Source organism: Pelophylax lessonae, assembly GCF_965119305.1.
Source record: "Pelophylax lessonae genome assembly, chromosome: 10".
Taxonomy (NCBI): domain Eukaryota; kingdom Metazoa; phylum Chordata; class Amphibia; order Anura; family Ranidae; genus Pelophylax; species Pelophylax lessonae.
The window spans coordinates 171,792,811-171,811,040 of NC_138777.1; positions in this window are offsets into that span (position 1 = coordinate 171,792,811).

An 18,230-nucleotide genomic window follows, 5' to 3' on the forward strand; every position below is an offset into this window, starting at 1 on the left:
TGAAGTTATCATGAAAAGGGTGGAATTGGCTGGCGGATTCTGGAAGCTTCTACCGCACGGATTGGCCGGCGTCCCGGGCTGTAAATTGTATTGGTTGTGCGTACTGGCCAATCAAATGTCCCGCCTCTTCTACGTTCATTCAGGAATCGTGACGTTATGAGGGCGGCTGGCGGTCTTCTCATTGTACTGGGAAGGTCAATGTTATGTGTGCGATGGGGGAAGGGAAAGCTGGTCATACACTGTACAATGGGATTGTATGATCTCTGTTCCCGAACACCATGTAATGGGTGGGCACTGCTAACCACCCCTTCAATCAACCACTTCTGGACTGGAAGGTTTTACCCCCTTAATGATCAGGCACTGCGATACTTTAACTGACAATTGCGCGGTCGTGCGACGCTGTACCCAAATACAATATGACCCTTTCCCCCCATAAACAGAGCTTTCTTTTGGTGGTATTTGATCACCTCTGCGATGTTTATTTTTGGTGCTATAAACAAAAAAAAAAAAGGAAAAATTCTGAAAAAAAAAAGAAAAAATATTTTTTTACTTTCTGCTATAAAACATCCCAATAAAAAAATGTAAAAATCTAAATATTTTCATCATTTTAGTCCAATTTGTATTCTACATATTTTTGGTAAAAAAAAATCCCAATAAGTGTATATTGATTGGTTTGCGCAAAAGTTATCGCGTCTACAAACTATGGGAAAGATTTGTGTCATTTTTATTTTTTTTACTAGTAATGGCGGCGATATGCGATTTTATATCAGGACTGCGACGTTGCGGCAGACAGATCGGACACCTAACTGACATTTTGACACTTTTGGGGGAACCAGTGACATTACTACAGTAATCAGTGTTAAAAATATGCACTGTTACTGTAATAATGACACTGGCAGGGAAGGGGTTAACACCAGGGGCGATCAAAGGGTTAAATGTGTCCCTAGGGGGTGCTTTCTAACTGTGGGGGGATGGGCTTGCTGCATGAATACAGAACCTGAATAAGAGGATCCCTGTGTTCGTTACTGACAGAACAGCGGTCTGCCATGTTTACAACAGCAGACCGCTGTTCTGTCTCCATGGGGAGCAATCGCGGGGGCCCAGCAGAAATCGCGGCCGCCGGACCTGCTGATTGGCTCCCCCTGTAGCCAATCAGCGCGAGCTTGTGCCTCCAGCGGTGCACACATGCCCCCACTAGCGGTCCCGTGAAATGATGTACAGTTACGTTGTTTCGTGGGACAGAGCCGATCTGCTGCATTATATGTACTGCTGGGGTCGGCAAGTGGTTAATGAGACAGGCCCTTGTACTGCATGGATAATGGGAGATCTAAAGAAGATTGTATAGTGTATGGGCACTGAAGTAAAATTATTATTAGGCCTATCTAAGACTCTAATTTATATATATATATATATATATATATATTCAGCCTTACCTATGAGAGTCATGACAGTTGAAGATTAAACAGAGGCCAAGATGTCCTTGGCTGAAAACGATAGGAGGGTTTACTTCTACTTTAAAGCAGAACTAAACCCTCCTATCATTTTCATCCAAGGAAGCTGACATCGTGACCTCTGTTTGATCTGCAACTGCCATGGTGCTGCACATGTGATCAGTTATGACACCGGCCTTTGGATGGTTTGACAGTTGGTTATGGAAATGTGACAGTAACGGTGTGAATACACGATTAGAATATCGCCCGATCATTCGACCACCGACTTTTGAAAAAGTATTTGTCGGTCGAAAACGTTGCCAACATACACGGCCCGAATATCGCCCGACCGTTGCCCGCCGACCATCGAAACAGTGTTCGTCGGTCGAAAACGTTGCCAACAAGAACGATCCAAAAAAAACGTTACAGACCAATCGATTAGATAGGTAATCCTCACGTGATGAGGTTAAACTGAACAACCTCAACACCAACGTATAGAATATCGTTCTTTCGCAAACAAGACGACAGAATTTTTCGGGTTTTTCAAACTGTATTTTTCGTTCACAATATCGATATCGCTCATTGATGGCTGGACAATAACGAATAGAATATCGGCCGATCGCTCGCTGAACGGAAATTTTTGTCCGATATTCTTATCGTGTATTCCAGCCATTAGTTTGTTGATTTTTGAAACTGTCAAACCGATGGGTTTAGTTCCCCTTTCATATGACCAGGTCCTAAGGAATCACTTTTGTAAGCCAACAGTGGATCACTTGTCAGAGATGTTTGACAGGTGGTGAGGAGGCGATATGTTTCCTCCTTTCTATCTGCTTTAACCCTCAAAATGCTGACCCACCACAGCTGCATGCAAGCACATCCCCGTTCACTTGAGTAGATCATGTGTTGCAGCCAGAGCTGCTGTTAGAAATCACAGGGCCCAATACAGCCTACCTGGCACCCCCCCCCCCCCATGGAGCTTTATGGACAGATGGAGGTAAATGGACTACCCACCTACCTCTGTTTCTTCCAAATCCAGAAAACAAAACCAGAAAAGGACTGTGTCCTGTTGCGTTTTTGCAGACCGGATTGGAGGTATCCTGGTGTAAACAGTCAGCAGAGTCCATAGAGCTGACCGGGGTCCGCTGGGCAGAAACTGAACAGGCATGAATGTCACAAATCTCTTCCTGATCAGAGCAGACCTCAGCTCCATGTGAAAGGAGCCAGAGTTATAACCCCACAGAAAAGTATATGTCGGACCAATTCAGTGAAAGGATATCAAATATATACATCAATGGGGGCATCATCCTGACCAAAGCACATATAGGACAAGTGGCGGAGCCAGAGGGCTAGCTGGGGTGGCAATTGCCACCCCAGACAAAGTCCTTGCCACCCCTGTTGCCACCCCGCTCACTGAAAACATGACACTCATTAGCGGTCACAGCTGTGCTGAACGAAAGTACCAAAAATTGGGACTTTTCAGCGGGGCTCCACTCAAATGGGAAGCTCCGCTTGTTTGCACCCTCTCCCACTTCCACTGTCACATTTGACACTTTTTGTGGTCGAAGGGGGAGCTCCTACTTCCAGGTCAGATCGCCACAGCCATCTACGACAATGTCCGGCTCCTACTCCTTCCCCCCACAGCCTTCTGGGACACACACAGGTCCCAGAGGTCTGTGGGACCATTCACAAAGCACAGTGCAACTTGCCAATGCCCAGTAGGAAATCGGATGTAAAGCTGGAAAGCTTCACTGCCGGTTTCCCTTACCTAAAATGCCCAGCGCCTGCACCTGAAACCAATTGAAGAATCGGCTCAGGTGCCAACATCACAGGATCCCTGGACAAGTAAGTGCCCTTATAGAAAAAGTCAGCAGCTGCAGTATTTGTAGCTACTGGCTTTTGTGCGGGGGGGGGGGGGGGACTAGAGCTCCTCTTTATGTATGCTCCCCCAAGAATGTGAGGCACACATGTAAATGTCAATAAAAAAAGTTACATATTTATTGTACAAAATGCATAAAGCCTCCAAATATATAAGAAATCTGTGGATCAGGATCCTTAAGATAACAAATAGAAGACAGGTAGGTATGCACATGGTTAAAAATCACAGAAAGCCTAGTATTTATTGTTCAGAGCAGTCTACGCGTTTCGCCATAGTAGCTGTTTCTCCATCCTGAGGAAACAGCAACTACTGTGAAACACGTAAAGTGATCTAAACATTGCACTCAAGGTTTTCTGTGATTTTTAGCCATATAGATACCTACCTGTCTTCTATTTGTTATTCTGCTCCTGCTCCACATATTTCTTTGATATCTGTGGAGACATTTTATGCATTTTGTAGAATAAAAAAAATAACGCTTTTAACTTTATATATGAGGGCCTAACATTCCTGAGGGAGCATAATTAAAGCTGAACTCCAACTTTTGCTACACTTTACATTGTTCGTTTGGGCCAGCTTGGCACAAACTATGTCCCTCACTAACATGTGAGGTTGCTGGATGCGCAGTATAAACCGTGTGTAGCTGAGGCTCCATACAGCATACCGCAGTGCGTTCCAGGTTGGAGCTGAGACTTCCTCTCTTACCCAGAACACTGTATAGTCTATCTGATTGGCGCTCAGCCATTCATAGAAAGTGATTTATTCTAGCAATGAATACAAAGCTTCCTCTGATTGGATGAGAGAGGCGGGCTGATGTTGTCACAACCTCTGGACAATCAGAGGAAACTTTGTATTTATTGCTAAAATATATCACTTTCTCTGAATGGCTGAGCGCCGCTGTGATAGATTCTATTGTGTTTCGGGTATGAGACAAGAAGTCTCGGCTCGAACCAGGAACATAATGCGGTAAGCTGTATGTAGCCTCATCTACATACAGTTTATACCACACATCCATGTTAGAGAGGGGCATAGTTAGTTTGGGCCAAGCTGGCCCAAACTAATGTTTGTAAAACATAAAACACTAAAGTGTAATGTATATCAAAAGCTGGAGTTAAGCTTTAAAGTCTCATTGTTTTATTTTTATGGTCTTATATGAGAGTTACAAACCCTGTCAGGTTTTTTTGCCATCTGTGTCCCATTGGGGAAATTTTTTTTCACTTCCTGTCCCATAGCCAAACCAGGAAGTGAGAGGAAATCTCTCCACATTGAGGAAATCTCGGATTATCACCAGGGTCAACGGAACTAGTTTTCCAATTAGAAGATTTCCCCTCTGTTACTGGTTTGGTGACAACCTAAAATACCATTACACAGAGCAGGTAAATGTAACATGTTTAATATTTTAGAGGGAAAAAAATGCCTCTGTGTATAATATGACAATAAACTGCAAATAATGTATGAACAAATACACGCATGTAAAGTATCTGTTACTGCCACTGTTACATTTTACTGTGGGTGGGCGGCACATACAGGCACAATCACGTATGTCAGCATGGTCTTCCGGGTTCAGGGCGCGCACGCAACCCCCCCCCCCCCCCCCCCAGCCAAGTCCCACTGTGATTGGACACAGTGAGACTTGTCAACAGGTCTCAGCCAACGATTTATGTTTGAGACCTGCTGATCGGCTTTGCCTAATCACAGCCCAGAGCCCTGTGTTGACAAACAACACAGGGCTCTATAAAAAGAGAACTGTGTTTGTTTCTTCTCCCTGCAAAACAGATGTTAGGTACACATATAACCCTTTAATTACCCCTAGATGTTAACCCCTTCACAGCCAGTGTCATTAGTACAGTTAGAGTGTATAGTATTATCACTGATCACTGTATTAGTGTAATTGGTGATGTCAGTGTCAGTTAGTGTATATCCCTGCCAGTGTTAGTTAGAAGTTTATTTACTAAAGCTAGAGAGGGCAAAATTAGTCACAGTTCTGCAGAGAATCCAATCAGCTTCTAACGTCAGCTTCTTTAAGTAAGCTTTAGCAATAAAACCTGGAAGCTGATTGGTTACTCTGCAGAATTGTGACTAATTTTGCCCTCTCTAGCTTTAGTAAATAAACCCCTTATGGCACTTTTCCACTGCAAGTACCGGCTAGTACCGGCTCGGCTCTACTCGGCCCTGCTTGGCCCGGTTTGCTTTTCCACTGCTGGTACCGCATGGTACGGTGTTGGAACGGTTCGGTACGGTACGGTATAGGTTTGCTTTTCCACTAAAGTACTACTAAAGTTAAGTGGGTGGGATAACAACGGGGTGGGTGGGATTCTCTGACCAATCAGTGGCTAGTAGTGACTGCATGCAAAGGATTGTGGAATATGGTACCAGTTTGGTACCTGTTGGAACCACAATCGAGTAGGTACTGTTTTTTCAGAGCCGTACCGTACCGTACTGTTCGGTTCCATGCAGTGGAAAAGCAAACCTATACCGTACCGTACCGAACCGTTCCGACCCTATATCATGCGGTACCAGCAGTGGAAAAGCACGAAAGCGTGCCGAACCGGTACGGTTCCATGCAGTGGAAAAGCGCCATAAGTGTCAGAATTTTTGTCTTGCTATTACAGTCCCATTATAAGTGGCTGATCACCGCCATTACTAATATAAAAAAAATAAATAAATAAAAATTCCAGTATATACAGTATATCATAGTTTGTAGATGCTCTAACTTTCACACAAACCAATCAGTCTATACTTATTAGGATTTTTTTTTGTTTAAGAAAGACATGTAGCAGAATACATTTTGTCCTACATTTTTGAAGAAGTTTGATTTGTTTTATTGGATATGTTTTATAGCAGAAAGTAAAAAATATATATATTTTTTTTAATTTTTGGACTTTTTCCATTTATTGAACTAAAAACAAAAATAGCAGTGGTAATCAAATAACATCAAAAGAATTCTCTTTTTGTGTGAAAAAAAATGGTATAAATTTTATTTGGATACAGTGTTGCATGACTTAAAGCAGCGCAGTGTTAAATAACAAAAAAATGGTCTGGTCATAAAGGGAACTCAAGTGGTCAAGAAAGCATCTCAAATGTGCAACATTGTAACCCTGTGAAGGGAAATAAATTCTTCACTATATATATATATATACAAAGTTTCCTTCTTTTGATACTGTTGCTTCAAACAATAAAACACCACAGTCAGAGCTCTACTTCATGACCCAGCACTGGTGTCTGTCAGAAATTACTCAGCAGAGGTGTTGCTGCATTTGTTGAAAGCGCTTTGCACAAATAACATGTGTTTTGTAAACGTGCGCAAAATTGCACATTTACAATCTGTGAATGCAGCCTCAAAAATTGTCCTGCATCATCAGTGTCTCCTATCAGTGCTGCCTATCAGTGCCCATCAGTGTTGCCTATTAGTGCCCATCAGTGCCTACTATTAGTGCTGCCTATCAGTGCCCCTCAGTATCATCGCCTATCAGTGCCTCATCATCAGTGCCCACCAGGGTCATCTATCAGTGCGGCCTCATCAATGCAGCTTATCAGTGCCGTCAATGCAACCTCATCAGCGTACATCAGTGAAGGAGAAAAATTACCTGTTTGCAAAATGTTATAACAAACTATGAACATTTTTTTCCCCAAAATTTTGGACTTTTTTCATTTGTTTAGGAAAAAATAAAAAGCCCAGTGGTGAATAAATACCACCAAAAGAAAGCTCTATTTGTTTAAAAACCAAACAAAATGATAAAAATGTCATACGGGTACAGTGTTGCATGGCCGCGCAATTGTCATTCAAAATGTGACAGCGCTGAAAGCTGACAAATAGGCCTGGGCACAAGTGCCCAGTAGGCAAGTAGTTAACCACTTGCTGACCGCCGCAAGTAGATATACTGCGGCGGTCAGACCCTCACAGGCAAAGTTACGTATATAAATGTCACTAGCCTGTGAGGCTCTGGGGAGCGAGCGCGCGCCGCCGGAGGTGCGCTCCCGCGCGGTCACGGACCCCCCCGCGCGTGTGACCGGCGGACCCGATGTCCGCCGGTCACTCGGCGATCGTCAGGGGAGAGGGAGAAAGTCAGTCGGCTAGTGTAAACAAGCCGCCTGTCATTCTCCCCTGTGTAGATACAGTGATCATACGGTTCTACTATGTAGGACCGTTGATCAGTGTTCCTACAGCTCAAGCCACAGCCAATCACAGTTAGAATCACGCCCCTAGGGACACACACAGCCCCTCCCTCTCAAATAAAATTAACCCCTTCACTACCAGTGTATTTTTACAGTGCATATATATAGCACTGATTACTGCAGTAATGTCACTGGTAACCCCAAAAGTGTCAAAAATGTCAGTCAAGGGTCCGATCTGTCCACCGCAATGTCGCAGTCCCGCAAAAAAAAAAACGCAGATCGCCGCCATTACGCGTAAAAAAAAAAAACAACAAAAATCTTTCCCTTTGTTAGTAAACGCGATAACTTTTGCGCAAACCAATCAAAATACGCTTTTTGCGATTTTTTTTACCAAACATATGTAGCATAAAACAAATTGGCCGAAAATGTTAAAAAATTTAGATTTTTACATTTTTTTTTTGGGGGGGGGGGGGGGGAATTTCATATAAAAAAAAGTGAAAAATATTGTTATTTTTGCAAAATTGACGCTCTTTTTTTGTTTATAGCGCATGATCAAAAAAAATCGCACAGGTGATCAAATACCACCAAAAGAAAGCTCTGTTTGTGGGAAAAAAAGGACGTCAAATTTGTTTAGGTACGGCGTCGCACGACCGCGCAATTGTCCGTTAAAGTCACGCAGTGCCGAATTGCAAAATACCCCCTGGTCAGGAAGGGGGTAAAATCTTCCGGGGCTTAAGTGGTTAAAGCAAAAGATCAAAAAAAAAAAAAATTTTTATCTTTTGCTTTTGACCCCAGATCTCTCCATAAAGAGGACCTGCCATTCTTATATCTATTATGTTTACAGGAATAGGAATAAAAGTGATAAAAAAAAAAAAATGAAAGGGACAGTGTAAAATAAATAAATAAATAAATAAATAAAAAAAAAAAAAAGTAAAACTACCCCCATCCCTCTGTGCTCCTGCAGAAGAGAACGCATATGTAGGTCACACATGTACCTGTATCTTTGCGAACGTTAGAGAGAGAGCAATAATTTTGGCACTAGACCGCCTCTGTACCTCTAAACCAGTAACCTCTAAAAATTTTTAAACCACCGCCTATGGAGATTTTTAAGTATCGCAGTTTGTCGCCATTCCATGAGCGAGTAAAGCGTGACATGTTAGGTATCTATTTACTCGACGTAAAATAATTTTTCATATTTTACCAAAAAAAATTGGGGTATATATTGTTTTTTTTCATTAAAGTGTATTTTTTATTTGAAAAAAAATCCTGTTTGCAGAAATACCATGTGACATAAAAAAAATTGTAATGATTACCATTTTGTTCCTTAGTGTGTCTGCTAAAAAATATATAATATTATGTATGTATATGTGTGTGTATATATATATATATATATATATACACATACACATACACATACATACATACAGTGGTGGGATTCAGCTGGTTCGCACCGGTTGCCCAGAACCGGTTACTAAACATTAGGAGGTTCGCAGAACCGCCTTACTGTGACCATCTGTATATCATCCGCTCTGGGCTCTGGCTCTCTCTGTCCCTGCCTGTGTCCGCAGCGGCGGCGGCGCTCTCTCTGCGGGGAGGCGGCCGGTGCTCACACACAGCACTAGTCTAGGCTAGAGCCGCTTAGCGTCTAGCAACCAGTGACGTCACCCCTTTCTCCTCCAGGCCGCCGCCTCCCAGACAGTCTCCGCCTATTACAATTTGGCTCTAGTAGGCTTCAGGAAAGGGTGGACCCGGGGCACAGAGCAGTGCACCCCGAGCCCACCCATTGTGCGACAATAGCGAATGAAAATTTGCTATTGTCACACGGATCCTCCTCCTGGCCAATCAGGAAGCGTGTTCGAGACCCGCTTTCTGATTGGCTGAAAGGCAAACCCCATGCCAATGGCCGAGGAGGAGGCGGGAGGAGAGGAGACGTGGGGACTGAAGAGAAGCCGCCGCTACAACAAGGTAAGTCAAGTGCACTGGTCTCGGGGGGCTTGGCACGCTGATCTCTGCATTGAAGAAGGCACGCCGCACGCTGGTCTCTGCATTGAAGGGGGCACGCTAGTCTCTGCATTGAAAGGGGGCACACTGGTCTCTGCATTGAAGGGGGCATGCTGGTCACTGTGCATAATAATAAAATAATAATAAAATGAAAATCGTACAATCTGGTATCATAAGAGAAAAGTTTTTGTGCTTGTCCAATTGAAAAATATCAGATGAACTGTCCTGACCGGCTCTCGAAAGCTGTGTACTAATGATCAGATTATCGTACGATCACTTCCAAAGCTGTATTTTTCGTCCGATTTTCGGATCGTGTTTATGAGCCATTAGATGCTTCTGGGATCATTCAGATTTAACTGACCATTACATTTGACCTGCAGTTGACCTCCTTCTGACCTGGATTTTACCTCCTTCTAAGCTCCATCAAGCTGCTGTTGCATTACCATTGATTTGTACAGGAAGAGAAGCAGTTCTATAAGGCCAATGTTCTCCAATGCACACTGTTAAAATTTTCCTTCTACGTTCCCTGTAGGCCTTTTGTGCAGGGGGGGGGGGGGGTCTAAGAACAGGTGGGTGAGCTGCAGTATTATCACCTCTGACCAATCATGTAAGACTTGGCTGTTATGTCACATGTCGGGTCATCGGGGCGACAAAATGCATGAAAATCGCAGCAAAGCATGCAACACCAATTAGGCATGGCTTAATGCCAATATTTGGTACATGAGCTCCTTTGGCACATTTTTGGATTGGAGGAATGCCCATTCAAAATGAATAGTGTCGCTCCAAAAATGAATGCAAAAAAAGCGTTGCTCGGGTGTGAACAGGACCTTACCATTATCTTAGCAAAGAACTGTGTTGCTGCCATTAACTGTTTCTGTTTCATGTTTTTTTCTAACTTTTTTATAACGCCCGCCTTACTTCTTTCCCCCTGGACCCTGTTCCTTCTCAAATACTACAATCACCTTCTGGCTCTATCCTACACTCTTTAACTAATATCTTCACCCTCTCCTCTGGAATCTTCCCCAACGCTCAAAAACATGCACTAGTCACTCCCATACCAAAGAAGTCCTCACTAGACCCCACCAATCGGGCGTACCGCAGTTGAGACATCCCGGCGAAGATAACAACTTCGCAGGCTCGTCCCTGAAGTCAGGGACATTGTCGTTTGCGAGGCCTGGGCGTACCAATAACCTGCTAACGCTCGATGGCAGGCTGGGAGTCCGTTAGGCTCTAGACCCATCTCCTTACTCCCTTTTGCCTCCAAACAACCGACTGAACAATCACCCCATTGAGAATACCCTTCTTGATCCCCTTTGGTCTGGATTTCACCTGCAGCACTCCAGAGAAACTTCTCTCCTACAACCTATAAATGACTTACTAACAGCTAAAACCAATGGTCACTATTCCTTACTTTTTCTCTTGGACCGCTCCACTGCTTTTGATTCAGTTTCCTGCCCTCTCCTCCTCAAAAAACTAAATTTGCTTGGTCTCTGTGACTGCACTCTCTGTTCGAATCTTACTCCTCTGCAACTCCTCTTACCGTCGGGGTCCCCAAAGGTTTTGTCCTCAGACCTCTACTATTCTTAATCTACACCTCCTCCCTGGGTTAGCTGATAGCCTCCCATGGCTTCCACTACCATTTCTATGCTGATGACACCCAAATATATCTCCCTACCCCTCGGCTCACCCCGTCAGTCTCCTCTCTCATCACTAATTTACTAACAGACATATCAGCCTGGAAGTCACACCACTTCCTCAAACTGAATCTAAAACCGAGCTCATAATATTTCCTTCCCCACATGCCCCTTCCCCTGAATTCTCTGTCAAGATCAATAGCACAACTATCAGTCCTTCCACACATGCCAGGGTGCTAGGGGTAACCCTGGAGTCTGAACTGTCCTTTCAGGCCCACATCCAATCCCTGTCCAATTCATGCCACCTTGACCTCCGCAACATCTCTAGAAAACGCCACTTTTTAACCAATGACACCACTGTAACGCTCCTGCGTTTTTGTAGTAGGCTGGATTTGCAGCTGCAGAATCTCCACTCAGTAGTCATGTAGAGATGTGTTGAATAACCAGATCCAACTCTCCAGACTCATCACTGTGGGCCTGTCAGCTTCAGCATACAGATATACACACTCAATAAGATGTTCCTGGAGTGATAGGATGTATATGTTAGTATGAAGATGATGTGCTGAAGGGACAGGTGTGAACAGTGACAGAGATGGTAAGCACTTGATAGAAATGTTCAGGAGAGTATTAGATGGTATTAGGTAGAATGCAGATAGGTTAGTAATCGAGTATGGTAACAGGTGGTAAGGACAGCAGATGACAAATACAGGATAGACTAACCCAGTGCAAGGATAGATGGTAGTAGACTCAAGAGCTAGCAATCTATGTAACAGTGCAGATGATAGAATTAGTATGCATAGATAGTAACAGTCCTTAATGTGCAGAGGTAGATAGTGTAAGTAAGGTTATGGAGGATTCCCCTGTGGGGTACTTATCACTAGTAAGGTTAGTAGTAGAAGGGTCCAGTAGTGAGGGAGTGATCCAGTAGCGAGATACAGGGATCAGTAGCGAGGTTCCGGTCTGTTTCCAAGTAAAAGAGAATAGCTGGAGGTTCCGGTAGCAAGACAAGCTTGTAAGCATGTGGACACACAGGCAGGTTGAACGAACAATGTGAGAGAGAACGCCGGCGGTTGAAATAGCCGCTCTGCGGCGCTCGGCGATGACGTCATCCGTCTTAAAGGTGTATGCGTACCACCTAATTAGAAAGGTGGGACGCATATCAAAAGAAAATAGAAAATAAGGGTACCAGAGGTACCAGAATCTTACAACCACCAAGCTTCTAATTAGCTCCCTGGTTATCTCTTGCCTCGACTACTGCAACTCCCTCCTCATTGGATTACCTTTACATAGACTATCCCCCCTTCAGTCCACAATGAATGCTGCAGTGCTGAAAGACTCATTCACCTTACCAACTGTTGAATGTCCTCCACTAGTGTTGAGCGAACACGGACTGTATTATTCGTGTTCGTACCGAATAATTGGATTTTTTGTACCCGAACACGGACACGGACACTTTACTGTATGTTCGGGTAAAAATCCGTGTTCGGTCGTTTTATTTCCGGGTTTTGCATGCTTTGGCGCTCTTTTCATGGCGGGCTTTCAACAGCCAATCAACAATCGTTTAACTGGTGTGCCTTAAGCCATCCCAGCCATGCCTGCAAATGTCTCAGTAGCTGTGATTGGCCGTCTGAAGCATGTGACCAAGTCTTTATAAGTTCGAGGCAGCCGCAGCGGCGTCATTATGCTGCTTAGATTCAGGGACAGAGCACACATCAACGTGCTGGCTGCTGATTAGGGAAAGATAGGCAGGAAAAAACCATTTGTGTCCGGATAGAATTGAGGGACAGGTCGGAGTGTTTAGGCAGGGCGAGTTGTAGGCATTTTAGGGATAGAGTCTGCTGAATTATAGGGTCAGTGTCTTCTACAAACTACAATCGATATTGCTGTGTGGGGGGTGGGGTCTGCACTCAATCCTGATCTACGATCTCTTCTCAATCCTGTTAGGGACAGAGTCTGCTGAATTTTAGGGAAACTGTGTTCTACAAACTACAATCGATATTGCTGTGTGGTGTGGGATTGGAGATAGGCAGGTGTCAGTGATCCACATCCATTTTTCTGTGTGTGAGCTGCAGTGAACACAATCTTTTTGGGCTGCAGTGAACACAATCTTTTTGGGCTGCAGTGAACACAATCTTTTTGGGCTGCAGTGAACACAATCTTTTTGGGCTGCAGTGAACACAATCTTTTTGGGGTGCAGTGAACAAAATCTTTTTGGGGTGCAGTGAACACAATCCTTTTTGGTGTGCAGTGAACACAATCTTTGTGGGGTGCAGTGAACAAAATCCTTTGTGGGGTGCAGTGAACACAATCTTTTTGGGGTGCAGTGAACAAAATCCTTTTTGGGGTGCAGTGAACAACATCCTTTTTGGGGTGCAGTGAACACAATCTTTTTGGGGTGCAGTGAACAAAATCCTTTGTGGGGTGCAGTGAACACAATCTTTTTGGGGTGCAGTGAACACAATCTTTTTGGGGTGGAGTGAACAACATCCTTTTTGGGGTGCAGTGAACAAAATCCTTTTTGGGGTGCAGTGAACAAAATCATTTTTGGGGTGCAGTGAACACAATCTTTTTGGGGTGCAGTGAACACAATCTTTGTGGGGTGCAGTGAACACAATCTTTTTGGGGTGGAGTGAACAACATCCTTTTTGGGGTGCAGTGAACAACATCCTTTTTGGGGTGCAGTGAACACAATCTTTTTGGGGTGCAGTGAACACAATCTTTGTGGGGTACAGTGAACAGAATCTTTGTGGGGTGCAGTGAACACAATCTTTGGGGGGTACAGTGAACACAATCTTTGTGAGGTGCAGTGAACACAATCTTTGTGGGGTGCAGTGAACACAATCATTGTGGGGTGCAGTGAACTCAATCTTTGTGGGGTACAGTGAACACAATCTCATACTTCTGAAGGTTTGAGGGTGCTGCCTGTTCCATACTCCCCCTACTCCTCATCTAGCCTTTTAGGGGTACAAACAATAGTAATTGGGGCCTAGTGTGGTTGTGTACGTGTGATATACATACACTTTTTTGGGATCATATTTTCTATTCCGCTATTTAATCAAAAACCTTTGGGGATCAGTTAAATTGGGGGATAGTCTGTGTTGGTACGTGTGAGAGAGATCCACCTTTCCAAGTTGTTGGGGTTCATCTCATACTTCTGAAGGTTTGAGGGTGCTGCCTGTTCCATACTCCCCCTACTCCTAGCCTTTTAGGGGTACAAACAATAGTAATTGGGGCCTAGTGTGGTTGTGTACGTGTGATATACATACACTTTTTTGGGATCATATTTTCTATTCCGCTATTTAATCAAAAACCTTTGGGGATCAGTTAAATTGGGGGATAGTCTGTGTTGGTACGTGTAAGAGAGATCCACCTTTCCAAGTTGTTGGGGTTCATCTCATACTTCTGAAGGTTTGAGGGTGCTGCCTGTTCCATACTCCCCCTACTCCTAGCCTTTTAGGGGTACAAACAATAGTAATTGGGGCCTAGTGTGGTTGTGTACGTGTGATATACATACACTTTTTTGGGATCATATTTTCTATTCCGCTATTTAATCAAAAACCTTTGGGGATCAGTTAAATTGGGGGATAGTCTGTGTTGGTACGTGTGAGAGAGATCCACCTTTCCAAGTTGTTGGGGTTCATCTCATACTTCTGAAGGTTTGAGGGTGCTGCCTGTTCCATACTCCCCCTACTCCTAGCCTTTTAGGGGTACAAACAATAGTAATTGGGGCCAAGTGTGGTTGTGTACGTGTGATATACATACACTTTTTTGGGATCATATTTTCTATTCCGCTATTTAATCAAAAACCTTTGGGGATCAGTTAAATTGGGGGATAGTCTGTGTTGGTACGTGTGAGAGAGATCCACCTTTCCAAGTTGTTGGGGTTCATCTCATACTTCTGAAGGTTTGAGGGTGCTGCCTGTTCCATACTCCCCCTACTCCTAGCCTTTTAGGGGTACAAACAATAGTAATTGGGGCCTAGTGTGGTTGTGTACGTGTGATATACATACACTTTTTTGGGATCATATTTTCTATTCCGCTATTTAATCAAAAACCTTTGGGGATCAGTTAAATTGGGGGATAGTCTGTGTTGGTACGTGTGAGAGAGATCCACCTTTCCAAGTTGTTGGGGTTCATCTCATACTTCTGAAGGTTTGAGGGTGCTGCCTGTTCCATACTCCCCCTACTCCTAGCCTTTTAGGGGTACAAACAATAGTAATTGGGGCCTAGTGTGGTTGTGTACGTGTGATATACATACACTTTTTTGGGATCATATTTTCTATTCCGCTATTTAATCAAAAACCTTTGGGGATCAGTTAAATTGGGGGATAGTCTGTGTTGGTACGTGTGAGAGAGATCCACCTTTCCAAGTTGTTGGGGTTCATCTCATACTTCTGAAGGTTTGAGGGTGCTGCCTGTTCCATACTCCCCCTACTCCTAGCCTTTTAGGGGTACAAACAATAGTAATTGGGGCCTAGTGTGGTTGTGTACGTGTGATATACATACACTTTTTTGGGATCATATTTTCTATTCCGCTATTTAATCAAAAACCTTTGGGGATCAGTTAAATTGGGGGATAGTCTGTGTTGGTACGTGTGAGAGAGATCCACCTTTCCAAGTTGTTGGGGTTCATCTCATACTTCTGAAGGTTTGAGGGTGCTGCCTGTTCCATACTCCCCCTACTCCTAGCCTTTTAGGGGTACAAACAATAGTAATTGGGGCCTAGTGTGGTTGTGTACGTGTGATATACATACACTTTTTTGGGATCATATTTTCTATTCCGCTATTTAATCAAAAACCTTTGGGGATCAGTTAAATTGGGGGATAGTCTGTGTTGGTACGTGTGAGAGAGATCCACCTTTCCAAGTTGTTGGGGTTCATCTCATACTTCTGAAGGTTTGAGGGTGCTGCCTGTTCCATACTCCCCCTACTCCTAGCCTTTTAGGGGTACAAACAATAGTAATTGGGGCCTAGTGTGGTTGTGTACGTGTGATATACATACACTTTTTTGGGATCATATTTTCTATTCCGCTATTTAATCAAAAACCTTTGGGGATCAGTTAAATTGGGGGATAGTCTGTGTTGGTACGTGTGAGAGAGATCCACCTTTCCAAGTTGTTGGGGTTCATCTCATACTTCTGAAGGTTTGAGGGTGCTGCCTGTTCCATACTCCCCCTACTCCTAGCCTTTTAGGGGTACAAACAATAGTAATTGGGGCCTAGTGTGGTTGTGTACGTGTGATATACATACACTTTTTTGGGATCATATTTTCTATTCCGCTATTTAATCAAAAACCTTTGGGGATCAGTTAAATTGGGGGATAGTCTGTGTTGGTACGTGTGAGAGAGATCCACCTTTCCAAGTTGTTGGGGTTCATCTCATACTTCTGAAGGTTTGAGGGTGCTGCCTGTTCCATACTCCCCCTACTCCTAGCCTTTTAGGGGTACAAACAATAGTAATTGGGGCCTAGTGTGGTTGTGTACGTGTGATATACATACACTTTTTTGGGATCATATTTTCTATTCCGCTATTTAATCAAAAACCTTTGGGGATCAGTTAAATTGGGGGATAGTCTGTGTTGGTACGTGTGAGAGAGATCCACCTTTCCAAGTTGTTGGGGTTCATCTCATACTTCTGAAGGTTTGAGGGTGCTGCCTGTTCCATACTCCCCCTACTCCTAGCCTTTTAGGGGTACAAACAATAGTAATTGGGGCCTAGTGTGGTTGTGTACGTGTGATATACATACACTTTTTTGGGATCATATTTTCTATTCCGCTATTTAATCAAAAACCTTTGGGGATCAGTTAAATTGGGGGATAGTCTGTGTTGGTACGTGTGAGAGAGATCCACCTTTCCAAGTTGTTGGGGTTCATCTCATACTTCTGAAGGTTTGAGGGTGCTGCCTGTTCCATACTCCCCCTACTCCTAGCCTTTTAGGGGTACAAACAATAGTAATTGGGGCCTAGTGTGGTTGTGTACGTGTGATATACATACACTTTTTTGGGATCATATTTTCTATTCCGCTATTTAATCAAAAACCTTTGGGGATCAGTTAAATTGGGGGATAGTCTGTGTTGGTACGTGTGAGAGAGATCCACCTTTCCAAGTTGTTGGGGTTCATCTCATACTTCTGAAGGTTTGAGGGTGCTGCCTGTTCCATACTCCCCCTACTCCTAGCCTTTTAGGGGTACAAACAATAGTAATTGGGGCCTAGTGTGGTTGTGTACGTGTGATATACATACACTTTTTTGGGATCATATTTTCTATTCCGCTATTTAATCAAAAACCTTTGGGGATCAGTTAAATTGGGGGATAGTCTGTGTTGGTACGTGTGAGAGAGATCCACCTTTCCAAGTTGTTGGGGTTCATCTCATACTTCTGAAGGTTTGAGGGTGCTGCCTGTTCCATACTCCCCCTACTCCTAGCCTTTTAGGGGTACAAACAATAGTAATTGGGGCCTAGTGTGGTTGTGTACGTGTGATATACATACACTTTTTTGGGATCATATTTTCTATTCCGCTATTTAATCAAAAACCTTTGGGGATCAGTTAAATTGGGGGATAGTCTGTGTTGGTACGTGTGAGAGAGATCCACCTTTCCAAGTTGTTGGGGTTCATCTCATACTTCTGAAGGTTTGAGGGTGCTGCCTGTTCCATACTCCCCCTACTCCTAGCCTTTTAGGGGTACAAACAATAGTAATTGGGGCCTAGTGTGGTTGTGTACGTGTGATATACATACACTTTTTTGGGATCATATTTTCTATTCCGCTATTTAATCAAAAACCTTTGGGGATCAGTTAAATTGGGGGATAGTCTGTGTTGGTACGTGTGAGAGAGATCCACCTTTCCAAGTTGTTGGGGTTCATCTCATACTTCTGAAGGTTTGAGGGTGCTGCCTGTTCCATACTCCCCCTACTCCTAGCCTTTTAGGGGTACAAACAATAGTAATTGGGGCCTAGTGTGGTTGTGTACGTGTGATATACATACACTTTTTTGGGATCATATTTTCTATTCCGCTATTTAATCAAAAACCTTTGGGGATCAGTTAAATTGGGGGATAGTCTGTGTTGGTACGTGTGAGAGAGATCCACCTTTCCAAGTTGTTGGGGTTCATCTCATACTTCTGAAGGTTTGAGGGTGCTGCCTGTTCCATACTCCCCCTACTCCTAGCCTTTTA